The 6,024-nt window shown below is 42.8% G+C and overlaps 1 pseudogene; it reads left to right on the top strand.

Annotated features, from left to right (window-relative positions):
- The first annotated feature begins 690 nt into the window (after window positions 1-690).
- Window positions 691-4,731, top strand: LOC130590475 (uncharacterized; annotated as a pseudogene).
- Window positions 4,732-6,024: the final 1,293 nt, after the last annotated feature.

Genomic DNA, 6,024 nt, shown 5'->3' with positions numbered 1-6,024 from the left:
TGCTCCCTGTGGATACGATCCCTGCTTCCATTATACTTACTTAGTGTGCATGAAAGTAGGTTAATTATATTTGGTTAGGAGTACACGACAAACGCCTACCAAATTTTGGCGCCGTTGCGGGGAGCAACGCATTACTTGTTTGTAATTAGTGAATTTTTATTCCTTAGGTTGTATTGCTTTGTATTTATGGTTAATACTCGTGCTACTAACCAACATCCTTTGCAGTACGATCGAGATTTGGAATTAACTCTTTTCAGGTTGAGAAGAGAACGGCGTGAAAACTTTAAGGAGCTTCCTTTTGCTATCGAAATAGAAGAAGAGATGCCTCCGAGAGTCGAGCCACGCACATTGAAGGAGCTCACAGCTCCTAACCTTGATCAGCAACCTTTATGCATTACATTCCCACAAGAAGATGAAGGGGAAAATTTTGAGCTGAAATCAGGATTAATACATTTGCTTCCGACATTCTATGGGCTAAATGGTGAGGATCCGAATAAGCATCTTTCGGAGTTCCATGTGGTGTGTAGCAGCATGAAACCAAGTGGCGTGTCGGAAGAAAAGGTGAAACTCAAGGCATTCCCATTCTCATAAAAGGTCGGCAAATGATTGGTTAATTACCTTCCACCGGGTAGCATTTCTACGTGGGCTGATTTGAAAAAGGCTTTTCTCGAGCAATATTTTCCGACTTCAATGTCTTCGGTGTTGAAAAAGGAGATAAGCAACATCGAGCAAAAGAGTGATGAAACCTTTTATGAGTACTGGGCTAGATTCAGGAAGTTATGTGCTAGTTGTCCTTATCATGGCTATGCAGATGAAGATTTAGTGCTTTACTTCTATAATGGATTAAGTGGTGAAGATGCACGAATGGTGAATGCAGCAAGTGGAGGTTCAATTGTGAATAAAACTGCACAAGCTGCTAAAGATTTGATAAACGAGCTAGCTGAGGGCTCGAGACAATTCACTAGAAGATCAGGAGCTCGTCGTATGGCTACCGAAAGTCCTGGAACTTCTAAGTTAGAGGATCAAGTGCAAGCATTGACATCTATGGTTCGGGAATTCATGACAAAAGACAAGAATATCAACATGTGAAAGCTTGTGGCATTTCTCTTCAAATCATTCTACAGATTTTTGTCCTCATTTGTAGGAGGAAGCGAGTGAAGAGGTAAAGGCGGCCGGATTTCAGGGCCAAGGTTTTCAGAAGCGGTATGACCCGTATTCCAAGACATATAATCCTGGCTGGCGAGATCACCCCAATTTGAGATATGGTAATGTTTCGGGAAACCAGCAGGGACCGCACCAGTATAACCGTCCTCCACCTCCTTACCCGAGACACCAGGAGCAAGGAGCTCCACATTTTAGGCCACAAGGCCAAGTACAGGGACCGAGTACCAGCATGTCAACTGAAGATATGATTAATGCTTTAACTAAAAATGTGACTAACATGCAGGGAAATATGGTTCAATTTCAGGAGGAGACCCGATCGAGCATCAAGAATCTGGAGCAACAAATGAGTCAGGTCTCTGGAGCAGTGAGCCGATTAGAGGCGCGAGATTCGGGAAAGCTACCGTCTCAAACGGAGCTTAATCCGAAACAGAATGCAAGTGCAATCACTTTGAGGAGCGGAAAAGAGATAAAAGGAAGAGATAAAGAGGTCGAGGGAGGAATTGTTGTTTATGTGCCAGAGCCGGAGCCTGAGCCAGAAAGAGCCGAACCTGAGCCTTCCACATCTCATGAGAAGTCCAAGCAACACCACCTCCACCACTTTATGAGCCAACTCCTCCTTTTCCAGAAGCACTGCGAGATACTCGGAAAAAAGAATGTGATCGTGATATTTATGAGACTTTCCGTAAGTGTGAGGTAAATATTCCCCTTTTGGATGCTTTAAAGCAAATTCCTAGGTATGCTAAATTTCTTAAAGAAATGTGTACAACAAAAAGGAAACAAAGGTTAAGGGGAGCCCAAAAGGTAAAGGTTAGCGAGCATGTCTCTGCCATGTTCCAAAAGGCACTTCCTCCGAAGTGCAGTGATCCGGGCATGTTCGCTATCCCTTGCGTGATTGGGAACACCACATTTCCTAGGGCTATGCTAGATTTAGGGGCTTCGATTAATGTTATTCCATATTCTTTGTATGAGTCTTTAAAACTAGGCACCCTACATGAAACTGGTGTTGTGATTCAGTTAGCTGACCGCTCTAATGCTTACCCGAAAGGGATAGTAGAAGACGTGTTGGTTAAGGTCGATAAGTTAATCTTTCCTGCTGACTTTTATGTTTTAGATATGGAGCATGACAAGCACGCTACTCCTATTTTGTTAGGAAGGCCATTTCTAAAAACTGCTAGAACAAAAATTGATGTGCATAGTGGATGTCTTACGATGGAATTTGATGGAAGCCTTGTAGAGTTTAACATCTACGATTCCATGAAATTCCCGAGAGATGACCACTCTTGTTACTCCATAGATGTCATTGATTCATATTCGCAGGATGTTTTCGATATAGGTGGAGAAGATTCTTTGCAGGTAGCTCTTGAACATAGCTTGGAAGGAAATGATGTTGAGTATGTTTTAAGTGCTAACTTGCAGGAAACAGTCCAGGCTTTGGAGGAACATGTGACTTTTCCACTCGTTCCTTCCTTTGTGGGTCCTTTGCCTTTGACTATCCCTCCGGGGAAGCTTTTACCATCTATTTTGCAGGCACCCGTAGTTGAGCTGAAATCATTGCCTGAGCATTTGAAGTATGCATTCCTTGGAGATGGAGATACACTGGTGATTATATCAAGCAAGCTCTCCCAGGAACAGGAAAGAAAACTCATCGAGGTGCTAAAAGAGCATAAGGAGGCGATCGGGTGGACTATAGCAGATATCAAGGGAATAAGCCCAACCACTTGCATGCACCGGATTTTGTTGGAGGATGATGCAAAGCCCGTGCGACAGCCTCAAAGGCGGCTTAACCCACCTATGATGGAGGTGGTAAAAGCCGAGATTCTGAAACTTCTCCAATCTGGTATGATTTTTCCAATTTTTCGATAGCAAATGGGTTAGTCCGACCCAAGTTGTTCCAAAGAAGTCTGGAGTCACAGTTGTAGAGAACAAAGATGGTGTCTTAGTTCCCACCCGTCCAAAATGGGTAGCGAGTCTGCATTGATTACCGTAGGCTTAACGTCGTAACTAGGAAGGATCATTTTCCATTGCCTTTCATTGACCAGATGCTCGAAAGATTAGCTGGTCATGCTTATTATTGCTTCCTAGATGGATATTCTGGATATATTCAGGTGGCCATAGCACCGGAGGATCAGGAGAAAACAACCTTCACGTGTCCTTTTGGCACGTTTGCTTACCGGAGGATGTCTTTTGGACTATGCAATGCCCCTCGAACTTTTCAGAGGTGTATGGTAAGTATCTTTTCAGAATATATGGAGCGATTTGTCGAAGTTTTCATGGATGATTTTACCGTGCATGGAAACTCCTTTGAAAATTGCTTGGAGCACTTGACTATGGTTTTGAAACGATGTATTGAAACTAACCTTGTGCTTAATTTGAAAAGTGTCATTTCATGGTTGAGCAGGGAATTGTGTTAGGTCATGTGGTCTCTTGAAGGGTATAGAAGTTGATAAGGCAAAAATTGATACTATTCAGTCCTTACCTTACCCTACTAATGTGCGAGAAATCCGTTCTTTTCTTGGTCATGCAGGTTTTTACCGCAGGTTTATAAAAGATTTCTCGAAGATTTCATCTCCTCTTTGCAGGTTGTTACAAAAAGATGTAGAGTTTGTGATGGATGAAGCATGTAAAAAGGCATTCGAGAATTTGAAGGGGAGGCTAGTTTCGGCTCCTATCATTCAACCTCCAGATTGGTCCCTTCCATTTGAGATTATGTGTGATGCAAGCGACTATGCCGTAGGTGCAGTGCTAGGACAAAGAGTTGGAAGGGTGCCACATGCCATCTATTATGCTTCTATGACACTAAATGAGGCACAGCGTAATTACTCCACGACTGAGAAGGAGTTGTTAGCTGTGGTGTTTTCACTGGAAAAATTCCGATCCTATTTGCTCGGGACGAAAGTAATTGTTTTCACTGACCATGCAGCTCTCCGTCATTTAATGGCGAAGAAAGAAGCCAAACCTAGGCTAATTCGGTGGATTCTCTTATTGAGCGAGTTTGATTTGGAAGTTCGAGACAAGAAAGGAACTGAGAACTTGGTTGCAGACCATTTGAGTCGATTGGTATCCTCTTATGATCTAGAACCAAGTTCGGAGAAGCCATGGCAAGAGCCTATTCGGGAAGAGTTTCCAGACGAGCAATTGATGGTCCTAGGATGCTTACACCCATGGTATGCCGATATTGTCAATTTTCTTGTTTCTAACTGTTTTCCTCCTCATTTTTCCAAGGCACAGAAAGATAAGCTCAAGAGCGATGCCAAGCATTATGTATGGGACGAGCCTTATCTCTGGAAGCACTGTGCAGATCAAATAGTAAGGAGATGTATTCCTGATGAAGAGGTAACTTCTATCCTTACCTTTTGTCATTCCCATGCATGTGGAGGTCATTTTGGAGCAAAAAGGACAGCACGAAAGGTATTGGAATGTGGTTTTTATTGGCCGAGTCTTCATAGGGATGCATTTCATTTCTGCAAATCTTGTGATAATTGTCAAAGGGTCGGGAATATATCCCAAAGAAATGAAATGCCTCAAAGTGCGGTTTTATACTGTGAAATCTTTGATGTGTGGGACTGACTTTATGGGACCTTTCCCGACCTCTTTTGGTTTCATGTACATTCTTTTAGCAGTGGATTATGTATCAAAATGGGTGGAGGCTAAGGCCACTCGTACTGACGATGCTAAAGTGGTTGCAGATTTTGTCAAATCTAACATATTTTGCAGATTTGGAATTCCAAGAGCATTGATTAGTGACAAGGGAACCCATTTTTGCAATGAACCATTGGTGCACTGCTAAAAAATATCATGTGACTCACAAGACCTCAACGGCCTACATCCACAAACAAATGGCCAGGCGGAGGTATCTAATCGAGAAATCAAATCGATCTTGGAAAAAACGGTGAATCCAAGTAGGAAGGATTGGAGCTTGCGATTGGAAGACGCATTATGGGCATATAGGACAGCTTATAAAACCCCATTGGTATGTCACCATACCGATTGGTGTTTGGAAAGCCATGTCACCTTCCAGTAGAGCTTGAGCACAAAGCATACTGGGCCGTCAAAAATTCAACATGGCCCTGGATGAAGCTGGATTGCACCGGAAGTTCAATTGCAAGAGTTGGAGGAGATAAGGAACGAGGCCTATGAAAACGCGGCAATTTATAAAGCAAGGACTAAGGCATGGCATGATAAGCTGATTATAAGAAAAGAGTTCAAGGTGGGCCAAAAGGTCCTCTTGTTTAGTCCCGCTACGTCTTTTTCCAGGGAAATTGCTTTCTAGGTGGATCGGGCCATTCATTGTTATGAAAGTGTTTCCACATGGAGCTGTGGAAATCCAAAGTGAAGCCACATCAAAATTTTGAAGGTAAATGGTCAGCGGCTTAAGCCATACTTTGAAGGATTCAAGCAAGTTGGAGCCGAGGATGTTCCTCTCGGTGACCCGGACTATGGTTAGGCCATATGGTTGTAAGTCGTGTCGACGACGGTAAATAAACGAGCTTGTTGTATATAGTGTAAAAAAATTAGTTTCTTTGGTTTTTGGAAGATATTATGCTTTTGGTTTTCGTTTTGCAGGAAATAGAAGAAAAGCTCGAAGCTTGTGAAGTTGTGCGTGAAATGTGGATGAGTGAATTGGTTATTGATGTGTGAAAAAAAAAAAAAAAGAGCATGAAAGAGTAATGAGAGTCATAGGTGGACAAGAGTGAAGAGGGAGCACAGAAAAAAATGAGGGACGTTCTTTAGTTAGGAAGAAAATCAAAGAAGGAAAAGAGAAAAAGAAAAAAAAAACAGAAGACCCTCGCGAGCCGCAAGGTCGAGACTGTGCAGGTCGCGACTCGCGATGACCCCAGGTCGCAACTCGCGACACTGATC

This window comes from Beta vulgaris, chromosome 2 (genome assembly GCF_026745355.1).
Source record: "Beta vulgaris subsp. vulgaris cultivar EL10 chromosome 2, EL10.2, whole genome shotgun sequence".
Classification (NCBI taxonomy): Eukaryota; Viridiplantae; Streptophyta; class Magnoliopsida; order Caryophyllales; family Amaranthaceae; genus Beta; species Beta vulgaris.
This window is presented reverse-complemented; position numbering and strand designations above follow the sequence as displayed.